This window comes from Hyaena hyaena, unplaced genomic scaffold (genome assembly GCF_003009895.1).
Source record: "Hyaena hyaena isolate Hyena2069 unplaced genomic scaffold, ASM300989v1 scaffold_3, whole genome shotgun sequence".
Lineage (NCBI taxonomy): Eukaryota > Metazoa > Chordata > Mammalia > Carnivora > Hyaenidae > Hyaena > Hyaena hyaena.
In genome coordinates, this window is record NW_024080635.1 from 2,234,077 (window position 1) to 2,248,802 (window position 14,726).

At 44.6% G+C, this 14,726-nt stretch overlaps 1 protein-coding gene across 2 annotated transcripts in view; it reads left to right on the plus strand.

The window, feature by feature from the left end:
- The first annotated feature begins 4,066 nt into the window (after positions 1-4,066).
- PTP4A2 (protein tyrosine phosphatase 4A2) overlaps positions 4,067-14,726 on the plus strand; it is a 29,290-nt gene continuing 18,630 nt past the window's right edge. Inside the window, exon 1 of one of the 2 annotated variants that reach the window (XM_039230723.1) lies at positions 4,067-4,182. The gene's annotated coding sequence lies outside the window, so the exon portion shown is untranslated. Of the gene's footprint in view, positions 4,183-4,744; positions 4,864-14,726 lie in introns of those variants that run through there. The other variant, XM_039230713.1, reaches the window with a different exon arrangement.

Consider the following 14,726-nt stretch of genomic DNA (forward strand, 5'->3'; position numbering starts at 1 on the left):
TCAGGCCTCAGCTGGAGTTCAGCCCCAGCTCTCCAGCTCCTACCCGCCAGAGGGGAGGGAGTTCTCTCCGCCCGGGGACCCACCCCGGAGCGAGCCTGGCCATCTGTCGGAATTCACAGTTCCTCTCCCCTACCGCGGGGCTCCCCTCCAACAGCACGCACCATAGGGAGCAAACTGCACGGGTCGGTGCTTAAATCCCCGGGGGCTTCCCGCTACAGCTGATTGGCGGGGGTGGGGGTGGGTGGCGGGGTGATTCCGGCAGTCGGCCTTAACCGGGGCCCTGCCCCCTCCGCCTCCGCCCCGGTGCAAGAGGGCTGTAAAATGCTGGAAGAGAGATTAAAAGCAGGGGATGGGTGGGGCGGTGAATCAGTACATTCCTTCCTCCCCCTGCCTCCTCCTCCCCGGTTATCACTTTGGGAGGGGGAGGGTCCTCTCTAGACCTTCTCCTGACCGGTCCATGGGGTCCAGACAAGCTAAGCGGTGCCGGGCGGGAACCTCCCAAGCTCAGCTGAACTTTGTAGAGTTGGATCGCTTATTTTGCAGCTCATGACCGCATCTGGTATCGGGTCGGGGAATTTTGGTCGTTGCTTCCAACTGGGTCTTTTCCATAAGAGTAGTTCATAGGTCTGTCAGTACACTGGTGAGTAGTTATTGAGCAAGCCCCTACTCTGAGGCAAGGTCTATGCTGGGTCAGTCTGTTGTTTTCCTAAAACTGCAGCGTAGACATACCTTCTCTCTTATTAGAGGCAAGGAATCAGAAAGCTCAAAGAGGGTAGGTAACTTGCCCAAGGCCACACGGTGGCAGAGCCGGAAATAATCCCAGCTCAATTGGTTTTATACATTTAAAGGGGAATTTAAGGGGCGGAACTGGGATTCCTGTACAGTCATAGTACAAAACCATGGTTAATGTCTATATAGTGCTTGATAGTTTACAAAGCACTTTCAGGATCTTCATTTCAGAACTGTCTCATTTCACAGATGAAGACAGTGGTTCATTCAAGAAGTTAAGCCACGTGTCCAAGGTCACAAAGCTAGAATAAGTCGCAGAGCCTGCACTTTTGAAACAGGCTCTGAAGAACCAGCGGTAGCAAACTTACTCCATTTATTCATTTCACAGTGCCAAGTACCATTCTAATAATTGTAAGAGTAGCTAACATTTACTGAACGCTTATTTTTTAAAAAAGCTTTAGTTATCTAAGTAATTTTTAGACTCCATATGGGGCACGAACTCACGACCCCAAGATCAAGAGTTGTTCCTGCTGTACTGGCTGAGGCAGCCAGGCGCCCCTATTGAATACTTATTATGTGTCTGGTGTTGTTCTACCTGAGTTATGTACACTAATTCCCCTGATGCTCCAAACTACCTTTGGAGGTAAGTACTGTTACCTTATCAATTTTACAGATGAGGAAATCGAGACTAGATGAAGTAACTTCGCAAGGCCACCCAGGGACTAAATGGCAATGCACTTCTCCGAGGGTCTTGTTTCTTTACCACATCACCATGACTTCTAACTCCTGTGTGTGGCAGGCCCACACAGCACCTGCTCTTAAGAAGCCAATGCTCTGTAAAACCAGCCAAGAATACTGCCAGCTTTGCTTTGCAGGGGCACTGGAAAGATTAATAAGCTAATGGCACTTGGAAGGTTTCAGCAAAGGCACTGGATAAACTCAGGGCACTCATTATGTGTGAAATTCGCTGCCAAGGGTGGTTCACACTATAATAAGGCGCCTGCAGCCAGTTCCTGATCTGTTTGAGGTGGGCAGCCTTCCTTGGGAAATCATTTGGATAAGGTCATTCGTGTTAGGGGTTAGAGCATTCCCCTGCTGTCCTGGGCGTGTGGTGGCATCATGGTTCTGTCACTTTATTTCCCTGAAATTCCGATCCCCCTTAAAATTTTTTTTGAGAGAGACAGACGGGAGCAGGGGAGGGGCAGAGAGAAAGGGAGATGCAGAATCTGAAGCAGGCTGCAGGCTCTGAGCTGTCAGCACTGAGCCTGACGCAGGACTCGAACCCACAAACCATGAGATCATGACCTGCACCAAAGTCAGATGCTGTGGGCTCTGAGCTGTCAGCACAGAGCCTGACGCAGGACTCGAACCCACAAACCATGAGATCATGACCTGAGCCAAAGTCAGATGCTCAACCAACTGAGCCACCCAGGCGCCCCCAATCCCTTTTAAAATGAGGATAATAGGGGTGCCGGGGTGGCTCACTTGGTTAAGTATCCGACTCTTGATTTCGGCTCAGGTATGATCTCACGGCTTGTGTTGGGCCTGGTGCTCAGTTAAGAAGAGCCTGCTTGGGATTTTCTCTCCTTCCTCTTCCTCTCTGCCCTTCCCCTGCTCGCGCTCTCTCTCTTTCTCTCTCAAAATAGACAAATAAACTTAAAAAATAAATGATCCCTTCCTTATAGTATTATTTTGAAGAGTAAACTTGATTATATATTTAAAACCAACTTACCCAGGGCTTAGGATAGTGTAAATGTGGGGCGCCTGCGTGGCTCAGTCCATTAAGCAGCCAGCTTCGGCTTAGGTCATGATCTCAAAGGTTTGTGAGTTCGATCCCTGTGTGAGGCTCTGTGCTGACAGTTCAGAGCCTGGAGCCTGCTTCAGATTCTGTGTCTCCCTGTCTCTCTGCCTCCTTCCCTGCTCAGGCTCTGTGTCTGTCTCTCAAAAATTAAAAAAAAGAATAGCATAGATGCTTAATAATTGGTAGCCACTATTGTAGCCATTATTGTCTTTCTTAGTTCTTATCGTATTATTTACTGTCATCTTACGGCCAGGCTGAGAGCTAGATGAGGGAAGAGTCATTCATTTGTTCAACCATGTATTAGATTGCCCCAGGTAGGTCAGTCTAAGGATGGGAGAATCAAGAAAATAGGTATTTACAATGCTCGTGATAAATGCTATGATAGGGGACTGCATAAGGTGTTTTGAGACTTTAGTGAAAGAATCGGTGACAGGGAGACTCAGCAAAAGTTTCGTGGAGGAAGTAGTTCTCTGTTTCAAGTCTGTGCTTCCAGGAAGTAGAAAATGCTGCCTGTTGGAGGCATACAGAGTGCAAATGGCAGCTGAGGCTGAGCTCCTTATCCAAGGGCCTTCAGGGCCTCTCAACTCCCACGCAGATCTGCCAGCCAGCCTTGCCCTAGAATACCCTCTCCTGGGCCACCTGCTGGTGGTTAACGTCTTGGGTTCTGTTCTGCGGCTTGATGTGGCTGAGTCATAAGCCCTTTCTTTTTATTGCTAAACTCTAAAGGAAGCCTTCTGGTCAGGAGCAATGCCCAGGTCTACCTTGTGGGGATGGCCTAATGATGACTACTGACCATTTCTTCTCTCCGCAGGGCCAGATGAACATGTGTGCGGTGGTGGTGAAGGGGAAGCAGCCTAGGGGGCAGGAGTCCCTTCTGGATAGGTGGCATTTCTGGGCAGGTGAGACATACATACTAAGGTGGACAGGGGAGATAGAATCCTCCTCCCCAGCTCTCATGGGTGAGCCTCCCCTCTTCCTCCCAAGCCAGTCTCCAATTTCTCTTTCTGGTTGCCATCCAGTAGTGGCCCAGACCAGTCTCCCAACTCACCCGTGACCACATTTTCCAAACCCAGACTCAGAACCCGTGGTCTGGCAAAGAATTAAAGAATTTCTGGTCACCTTCTAAATACAAGAGAGAATCCTGGATTCCCTAGGGTAATCTCTGTCGTTAAAGGGGACGTTGGGTAGGAAGCCTTTAAATTCAGGGTTTCCTCTTTATCAGACGTTTTTCATACTTCATATCATTGATATGTGAAAAGAGCCCTATGAGGTAGCTAACTATTTCCTCTTAATAGTTGAGGATACTCAGAGAGAGGAAATAACTTGCCCAAGATGCTCCTCCCGGAAGTTTGGTCTGTCAAGGAGGGTTCCTGGGGGGTGTGTGTGTGTGGTGGAGTTGGGGTGGGGAGAGGCGCAGAAGCATCTTTCACAATTGCAGACGCACATGCTATTTATTTGGGGCCTCGAGGAAGGGCAGCCAAGTACTGAGCTGCCCTGGTTGTCACTTTTGAGCTGGAAATCCCCGAGCAAAGGGCTCGGTCGCCGCCCCGTCCCATCAGGATCTGGCCCCAGGCCTCGCGGCTCGGGATGCGGGAAAAAGCCCTTCGACCTTGCAGGTTACAGAGCGGCCACCAGCCCTCGCCTGGGCCCAGGTGCGGATGGGGAGGGCACGGTGTGGGCGAACGACTCCACGGGCCACGTTCCGCTCCCCCCTTCCCCGGTCACATGGACGCGCCTTCCGCAGCCGGGAGTGCGGAGCGGAACGAACCACGAGGAGAAGCGGGGGAGGCGCCGAGGGCAGTGGGTCAGCGCCCCGCGGGAAGGGTGGGCGGGCCCAACCGCCCCGCGAGCCGGCCGGCCAGCCAGTCAGCGGGCGCGGGGGGCGGGCCAGTGGGCGCGCGCGCCGCGCCCCGCAGCGCCCCCTGAGGGGCGGCGGCGGGAGCTGGTTCCGGCTGCGCGCGCAGCGGTGGTGGCGGCGGCGCGATCGGCCGGGCTGTAACCGTCGTCCGTCCGGTAGCGGCTGGAGCGGCAGCGGCGGCCGGGCAAGGCGCGAGGCGACGCCACAGGGCAGCGGCGGGAGCGGGGACAGCGGCGGCAGCAGGAGACGCAGCGGCGGCCGCAGCAGCAGCAGCAAGACGGACTCGTGGACACGCGCCGCCGCCGCCGCCGCCGCCGGGCCGGGCCGGGTGTCGCGCGCCGAGGCTGGGGGGGAGTCGTCGCCGCCGCCGCCACCGCTACCGCCGCCGCCGCCGCCGCCGAGGTGACTGAGGAGAGAGGCGCCTCCTCGCTCCCGCCGCCGCCGGACTTCAATGCCCAGTCCCCAGCTCGCCAGCGTGAGTGCGCTCCTCCCGGGCGGCCCCCGCGCCGGCTCCCGGGGCCTCGGGGAAGGGGAGGGCGGGAGGCGCCGCAGCCATTAGTGCAGGCCCGAGACACGTCCCCGGAAGGAGGGCCGGGCCGGGCCGGGGGCGGGGGGAGCGCAGCCGGGAAGCGTGGAGAACGAGGGTGAGTGATGAAGGGGGGACGGTGCGTGTGCAAGAATGTGGAGTGTGTGTGTGTGGGGGGGGAATGTGCGTGCGTGAGGGGGACAGGCTAAGTTGGGGAGAGGGCTGGGCGTGCATGTGGGGGGTGAAAGACGGGGTGGGGGTGTGTGTGGATGGGAGAGTTGGGGGCCGTGTCCGGGGGCAGTGTGTGTGTGTGTGTGTGTGAGTGAGTGCGGGCGGTGTGTAGAGATGGGGGGAGGGGAGTGTGCGTGGGCGACAGGGGTAAATGGGGGAGAGTGAGGAAGTGGGAGAGGTAGAGAGCGTTCAGTGTATGGGGTGGGGGGGCGGATATGAGTGCTGAGTGAGAGGGAGGCCGGGGAGAGGGTGAATGGCAGATGAGGGAGCGTGGAAGGGTGTGCCTGCGATTGTCCAGCGTGTGAGCGGGCATCCAGGAGACTCCGTGATCGTGATCTCTGTATATGGCGGCAGTGAACCCTCGTGTCCTAGGTTAGGGGGTTCTTTCCAGGAGCGTCTTGTTCCCTGGGTTCTTGGGTTCCAGTATGAGGAAACGGTATAGGAGTCTGTCCAGTGGCACTATAATCTTCTCGTTCCGGAATTTATAAAAAGAAAGGTCGTGTTTTTTCGGAAGGGAGGGTGTGTGTGAATATTTCCCCCATGTTTTAGGACATCGATATATATTTCTAAATTTGCCAAGGACGAGGTCGTCATCCCATCCTAGTCTGGCCCTCTGAACAAGCCTGTCACTCTTTAGAGCGTTCAGAAGCATAGATTCTTTTGTAAAGCGCTGCTAGTGTTCAGGTGAAAGGTATCTTGTTATTAGATAAGTGGAAAGAATTTTTGTTAGGTTTTGGCTCTTTTCTACCTTCTGGAGAAGAACTCTTAAGAAAAAATAATGTATCATTGATGACGATCAAGAAGAACCACAGGCTAGTTTATGTTATCATTCCCTGGAGTTTGTCAAGAAACAGATAAAGTGGTTAGCAGTTCTAGCATCACCAGAGACCTGCTTGACTGTTTGGAGACCCCAAACTACAATGGCTGCGGGATTAGAATATGGTAGTTATTGAGTAGTTTCACACAGGAAGTGAGTGAAGTTATGCCATGTTGAATGTGCAAAAGGAAATTAAGGCTACAGAAGAACACAATATTAAGGCTCCAGAATCACTTGTGTTGGTGAAGATGGTGAGAAGTTGGTTGCCTGTATTTTTGATCTGACATTTTCAAAATGGTTTCATGTTAGAGTGAAAAGACATTTTAAAAAATGTTTGTTTGTTTATTTTGAGAGAGCGCGCGCAGGCATGGCACACGAATGAGTGGGGGGGAGGGGCAGAGAGAGAGGGAGACACAGAACCCAGAGCGGGCTCCAGGCTCTGAGCTGTTAATGGACTTTGCCAGATTCTTGTGTTGTGGAAGTATGGGTTTTTGATAAAGAGTACTTGGAATGGATTTTACACCTTAATGATAAGTTTCTTCGAAGTTTGGAGTCTTTCAATATGATAAAGAGTAGACATAATCGAATAATAGACCAAACCATCTATGTGTAATTAGAAGTCAGGAATTATATTTTCCTAGAGTGTCCTTCTCAATCACTAGCATCCCATTCTCTTTGCTTTCAGTAGTAGTGAATAGTATTGTTAACTAATATTCAGTGGGGGACTGGATTAATTAGTATTAAGTGCCTGTTACTCACCAGGTACTTTTTACACTAATTTAAATCTCACAGCTACTGTGAAGGTTGTAGGGGTGCTCATTTATATTTATTTGGCACATACTGAGTGGTTTTTGTTTGCTAGGCACTTGGGATACAGTGATGAGCCCTCCATGACTTACAGTGATGAGATGAAGAGATACAGAGACTCAAAGAGGTTAAGTAACTTGTCCAGGTCACAAGATAATAAGAATTAGAGCGGGATTAAAAACCCAGGTCTGTCTGACTCGAGTCCTTGGTTTTTCCACTACACCATCACCACTCTCGCAGTAGGTCGTCTCACTTTGAGGTTTCTCAACCACACAGTGACCTAGCAGCTTGTACAGATGAGAAATGTTGAATTTAATGCAGAAGACTAGATGGCCAGAGGCAAAGGGATCATTTAGGAGATGCTGACTTGAGGCTCTTTGGGGCCTAAGCTAGGCTTTTATGTGGGTGGAGATTCTGCCTTGAAACTCTTGGGGCCCCAGGGTGTGTGCTTTGAGACATAGTTTTTATGAGGCACCTGGGATATGTCTGGGAGAGGAAAGTCTGATTAAAGAAACCCATCAGCCTTTTATGTTTTTTATTTTGGGGGAAGGAGAAAGAGTTACTGGGGCTAATAGTCAACTAGAAGTTGTCACTCTTACGTGAAAGTCTTTCTTTTCAGCTGTATGAAGTATTTAACTCAAGAGATTATGAAGTCAAGTGAGAAAACATATGTGGAAGCACTTTGTTAATTATAAATTGAACTATATAGATTTAAAGTATTACCACCATTAAGACTTTCTGAGGCAACAGTTATGTTTAGTAACTGGAAAAAGCTAGCATTTAGGACACCTATACAAATGAAAAATTGTTTAGAACTGCTGAACTGGGTATGTTCTGACTCAGAACAGCAAAAGTCAAACCACTCCCTCCATGAGTCAGTCAAGTAATATTTAATTTGAACGAACTGAATTTATAGGCAGAAGCCATTTACAACATCATTGAACTTTGGTGGCACTAGGAAGAGTAAATGTTTGAATGCTTTTGCGTATAACTTTAAGTTTGAAAGTCTCGTATTTCCTTGAAAAGATATCTGTGTGAAATGAGGTAAAATAGATTTATTTTTCTTAGGATTTAACTCTATTTAACAATTTGTCTTAAATTTTTTTTTTTAATGTTTACTTTTGAGAGAGAGAGAGAGACATTGTGAGCTTGGGGGGGGGGGGGAATGCAGAGAGGGAGGGAGATAGAATCTGAAGCAGGGTCCAGGCTCTGAGCTGTCAGCACAGAGCCGGGACATGGAGCTCACGGAGCTCGAACCCACAAACCCTTCAAGATATGACCTGAGCCGAAGTTGGAGGCTTAAGTGTCTGAGCCACCCAGGCGCTTCTTAACATTTTTTCTTTTAAAGGTAAAAGTTTTGTAGCATAGTTATAGAACTTTATTATTATTATTATTATTATTTTAATGTTTGTTTATTTTTGAAGGAGAGATAGAGCACCAGCAAGGGGGAGGGGCAGAGAGAGAGGGAGACACAGAATCCAAAGCAGGTTCCAGTCTTTGAGCTGTCAGCACAAAGCCCCAAAGCAGGGTTCGAACTTATGAACCATGAGATGATGATCTGAGCTGAAGTCAGATGCTCGACCTACTAGTAAAGCCACCGAGGAGCCCCATAGTTATAGAACTTCTTACGATTTTGAGACAAAGTTGAAATTCAGTAGAGGTTTATTTAACAGGGTTTATACTGTTCCTTTTCGTTGGAATATGGGATTGGTAACCAGTGAAGCCTCTAGAAAAAAGCATTTACAAATAAGATGCAGAGTGGCAGTACATACATTTTTAGCTGTTGGTCTTGTAAGAGTGAAACTTAGAGTGAAACCCCAGTTAGAGTGATTTCTTCAAATACTGTATAATCAGCTATGTTACTTATAGAAGTTGGAGGAGCTTTAAACATTTTGAACAACTGAAAATCAAGACCCATCATTTTAACACGGTAGACTTAGTTGTGTTTAGTGAGTAGGGCAGCGGTAGAGATCTTGAGGTTTTAGGATACTTGTGATGTCCAACATTGTTACATTCTAAATTTCAACATTCCCTTCTTGAGAATCTTATCTGTGCTGAATCGTAAATCTTCTTACTTAAAATTCATAATCCTTTGAGTCAGTGGCATTCTTTAAATTGTGTAGATAAAGAAATTGATTTATAGAATCAATTGTTGAATCCCAGGTTTTGGAATCCAAGTTAAAGAGTATCAGTAAAAAGATGGCAGTGGATAAAAAAAAAAATTCCCCTTGAGGCTTAAAGTACTTAAATCTCTGGCTAAACTTGATTTTTGAGTTAACTCTGGTCATTTTATAGGGAGGTATATAAGTTAAGTAGATGTTAAAGAAGTTGGCCTTGGGGCACTTGGCTGGCTCATTCGGAGGAGCATGTGACTCTAAATCCCGAGGCCATGAGTTTGAGCTTCACTTTGGGTGTAGAGATTACTTCAATCAACAAATAAAGAACTTGGCCTTTTTGTTTGTAGTGTAGTTTTGTGTGTGTGTGTTTTTAAGGATGCTTCAGTTATTTGCATACTTTTTTTTTTGCTCTTTTGGGGGTATTGCTGCTTTGGGAGTTTTCTTAAGACACTAGTTGGGTTATGTAGAGACTGATGATTATTTTCTAAGATTATAAAGCACGAGTCTGTGATGTTACAGTTCACGTAATTTTGTACCTTGGGTTTGTTAATGAACCGTGGATACCACAAATTATAAATTTTGGGGGAAATGGTGATTTGAGTCTGTTAATCTGGAATGTTAGAAGAGCCTTTTATCCATTTTCATCCTTAGGGCTAGTATATGTATAGAGGTATCTGGTAGCTTTCTCTAGTTATCCTTTGTTTTATTGACTGAACCACATTCTCTAGTTCTTTTGACTTCTGGCCACTGGCTTGGAACTTGGAACTTGGACTGCTTGGTGTAGAGCTCAAGTAGATATTGTATGTATGTTTTCTGCTCCTTGGAATTAGAGAGATGTATCTAGCCTGAGCGGAAATTGCCACCAGTCTAGAACCTTTTAAGCTGCATAGCACTGCGAGCTCTGTCCACTTCCCACAGTTAGCCTGTGGCGTTAACAGGACCTGGGTCAGAAAATGACCCTTCTGCATGTCTTGCGGTGGTTTTCCCTGATTGACAGGCCACAAAATCTTTCCTGGCAAAATGACTGTGAGGAGTTGACAGATTATACCAGCAGTTTTTGTTACTTGAATACAAATGTTTTTTGTTTGCTTGCGCTGATTTCTTACCCATACGTTCTGTAATACAGCATCTACTCCATTTTAAGGGGCCTGGAAACTAAATTTCATCATTTGAATATAAATTTACATTGCACACCATTGCCTTTTTATTTAAAAAAAATTTTTTTAATGTTTTATTTATTTCTGAGAGAGGGAGAGAGCAGGGGAGGGTCAGAGAGAGAGAGAGGGAGATACAGAATCTGAAGCAGGCCTGAGGCTCTGAGCTGTCAGCACAGAGCCCAATGTGGGGCTCGAACCCACAAACTGTGAGATCATGACCTGAGTCGAAGTCGGACGCTTAACCAACTGAGCCACCCAGGCGCCCCACACCATTGCCTTTTTAAAGTGTAGGGAATTTTAAGCTTTTCTGCGACCCTTTTCTCTGCTAGTTGAGCCTGTTTTGAAAAAATATTTTGACCATTAGAATGGTTTTTACCTTTAGAGATATTTAATTCCTTTCATAGTATTTTTGGGTTGAAATTTCAGTCTTCTCAGAAAATGTTAATTCTTTTGGCATAAAATGCACACATGATATATTTGCTTTAGCAGATCAGATAAATTACTTTGTGTTTTTATTTCTGCAGTGGTCAAAAATGTTGGCTCTTAACTAATGTATCCTTTGACAAGAATTCAAATTCACCATCAGTCTGCTTTCTTGTCCTCTTTCAGTTTTAGTTGAGATTTGAAAATACCTTTTTTTTGCAGTCTTACAGGAGACATTCACTAGGTTGTATCACCACAGTGACTGTGAATTGGATTTGTATACATATGTTGATATTTACTGTTTTTAGTAGCAAAACAAATTGATGTGTTTTCTACTTTCCATTATTTGTGGAAAGCCTATCATGAAGGAACAGAGTGACTGGTTAGTGCAGAAGGATATGAGTCATCGGCAGGATTTGTCAGCAAATTGAGAAGGATATGATGGAGAAACAATAGATTCTAGTGACACTATTCTTCATTCCACACGTGTGACTACAAAGAAGTTTCCTTTGGTGATTGGTTTAAATTATTCAAATAATTTAGATCTTCCTAGATGAGAAGCCGTTCAAATTTAAGTCATAGACTGTATCCTGAATGTTTTCTAGTGAAATGAGAGCTTCATTTGGAGATAATCAACAAATAGAATTTAGTTAAACTCCTCTATCTGTTTACTAGGAAAAATAATTCACCTATGAGGTAGGAGTTAGTAAGTTGAGAGTCTGGTTTTGTGAAGCTTGTAACTATGGAGGTGCTTGGTAGATCAGCAGATGTCCACCAATGTGACATGCTTGTTTTCTGTCATTGAGTGAAGAGCCACTTCTTGACTCTTTCTCTTACTTTTAAATTCTTAAAAGCTTTTATTGCATTTGAATTGGTTTGAAATTCTCAGCATGGTCAAAGCCTCCCACTATTTACTTAACCAAAGACTCCTTTCCTTTCTCAAGTCATGCTACCCTGGCCCTTCACTGTTTCTACAGTCTTGTCAGAAAAGTTTTATCTTGCCTCAGTAGTCTTAATCCTCTTCCATTCGACTCGTACCTACTTTGTGTCTTTAAAGTATGTGGCATTAATATGAAATTTTAATGTCCTTCATCAAATATTTTTCACCCACGTGGATTCTTTTAGGCTATTGATCCTGGGTAGTGTTTGTATGGTGTGCACAAAGAGCACCACAAAGGCTCATTGTTAGATTGGATATGCTGCATTTTAGGATCATTCAGAGATGGCATATTCTCCCCCATCTCAGTAAGCATTTGGGGGGAAGAAGACGAGAAAGTTACCTTTTGCATTCTCTTAAGTTGGAAGAGAAGGAAGGCGAATCCATGTTGAACTGAACTGGTGAGCAAAGAATAAGCCCTTGGCATTGGCATTAGAGAGGTATTTCACCATTTTCACTTCACTCTCATGTCTTATGCGAAACAACTGCTTTCATTGTATGGTTTTTAAAGATTGTGAATGTTGTGTTTTATGAAAATACACATCAAGCCATTTTTGGACAATTAGTGGGTAGATAGTATATTTTAAAAGGCCACCAGCAGCTCCAAATAGAAGATTTGGGTTCTTGTCTGTCTTATATTATACTCCTTCAACTGAGAGATGGCTGTGAAGTACAGTGTAATTTATAAAAAGCAAGTTTAAGAGAGGAAGTGAAGTGTAACTTAACTGGTTTTAGGGAAACTTGGACCAAAATGCCCTAACAGCAAAAAAATTTCTGGGGCTCGAACAAAAGAATTTATGCTGACAAGATGTAATTTGGAATGTTTTTATTCTGTATCCTGTACATAGCTTCCTTCCCTCCCTGTCAGTGGTGGATATTTAAACAGGACCTTTAAATAATGTTCAGTATATTTGACAAAATGGGGAAATGAAAGAGTTAAGCTGACCCATAAACTGCTCATCTCTGAAACATATATTTTAAATAATGCTAACAATAGCCTGGAACTTCTTACTTTGCATGCTGCTCCTGTGCTGTAGGTTATTTTGAAAGGTGATTCAAATAACCTTTTCCCAAGCATCTATTTTGCAACCTCAGGGAACTCACAGCTGTTACCGTCATTCTAACTGTCCTGATATAGCTCAGAAAACATTTCAAAGTGGTGTTGACAGGAAGAATCCAGGTGTCCTTGTGGATTTTCTTTCTTTTCTTCTTTCTTATTTCTAGATTTTCACTACTGAATTTGCATTATTACAATTGAAGTTCAGAATCTTAAGTGTATTTCTTTATTAATGAAATAATTCAGTGGTTCTGGGTTAATGTACATATAGTGATGTTGGAAACTAAATTAGAATGATTAAAACTTAAATTGTTCTCCAGGAAAATTACTTAACCTTTTGAGGTTAAAGGATGTAAGAAAAGAAAAAAACCCCAAATATTAGAATGTAATTATATGGGAATGCTGCTGAATTTGAGATAGTTGTTATTGTATAAAGGAGGTTACCACAGTTATATAGGAACACAATGTGCTTAAACTTCATAAAGTCTTTCTAAAAATTTTTTTTAATGTTTATTTTTTATTTTTGAGAGAGAGAGTGTGAGCAGGGGAGGGGCAGAGAGAGAGGGAGACACAGAATCTGAAGCAGCTCCAGGCTCTGAGCTGTCAGCACAGAGCCTGATGTGGGGCCCGAACCCACAGACTGTGAGGTCATGACCTGAGACGAAGTTGGACGCTTAACCAACTGAGCCACCCAGGCGCCCCCATAAACTAAAGTCATTAAACGTAAAGCCGATGAAGATAGCTGTAATATCTTTGCCTAGAAATAAAAAGTGTGAATGAATAGAATCAATTTAATAGAGCTATTTAACTTAGTTTTTAAAAGATTCACAGAGGGTTGCCTGGGTGGCTCAGTTGGTTGTCCCAACTCTTGATTTTGGCTCAGGTCATGATCCCAGGGTTGCGAGATCGAGCCCCGCGTTGGGCTCTGAGTTGAGTGTGGAGCCTCTTTGGGATTCTCTCTCTTTCTCCGTCTCTCCTGCTCACACAATCTCTCTAAAATAATAATAAAAAATAAAAGATTCACTGAAATCAGTAAGATTAAGCCCAGTATTAGAATTGTGCTGTTAAGATTTTTAATGTTAGTACTAGTATTCAAATAACCATTAAAAATTTTTTTTTAATATTTATTTTTGAGAGAGAGAGAACAGAAGTGGGGAAGGCACAGAGAGAGGGAGACACAGAATCCAAAGCAGGCTCCAGGCTCTGAGCTGCCAGCGCAGAGCCTGATGTGAGGCTTGAACTCAAACTGAGATCATGACCTGAGCTGAAGTTGGTCGCTTAAACAACTGAGCCACCCAGGTGCCCCTCAAATAACTATTTTAGAAAAACTGAAAACTGACCATAGTCCTGTTACCCTTCATTTAATTTTTTTTTTTAACTTAAAGGAAAAATAACATTTTTGAGGCAAGAAATTCAGCTGGAGAATTGCTAATCTTTAGAGGAACAGTAAAGTACAAAATCGAAAAGTAAATATTTTCAAGTGTGGTATGAAAATATTTAATGCAGTTTTCATCTTACAGTTATTTGTAGAGGTAGGAATTTCTAGAAACTGACAAGTACTTCTAATCACTAGGGTACATACAAATTTGAAAACCACTCCCTTTTCTTTTGAGTGGCAACAGAGCCCACAGGACTTCAGTAAATAATGGTCACTGTTCTCAGAAGCAGGTGGGATTGTTGGTTAATTTCTTTCCTTTCTTTTCTGAGTGGCAGGCCATGCATCTCATGCTGGTTCTGAAATGTTAAGATACTTTCCCACCATCAAGGTCATAATTTCTTTTTATATAAGTGATTATTGATTTCTGTACTGGAACTTGATTCTCAAGTTCCCTTCTTAAATGAGGAAGTGGAAAAGTGGGAATAACCAAGAGAGTAACTATGAAACTTTTTTTTAGCAGTGAAGAAGCATCTTGGTATTTTTAGTTTGTTTACAGATATTTTGGATCCTAATTTGTGTAGAATTTAATGATACCTCTTTCCTTATCAACTCCCTGTGAGACTGTGGTAGGGGAGGGGAACTAACGTTAATTTGAACTAAGTTCAGGGAGCCAGATGTATACAGTTTTAGCTTGATAAATGACAACCATTGAGGGATGAACAAAGAAGCAGAGAGAGTAGAACTATTGTTTCTACAAGGCTCTTTTGAGTTGGTAGGTTATGAAAGATGAGTACGATTTCAGTTTGAGACCAGTTAACTAGAAGATTAATCAGCAGAGTTGAGTTCTTCTTAATTAACAAGTCTTTAAGATACATTTCCCCACAAATG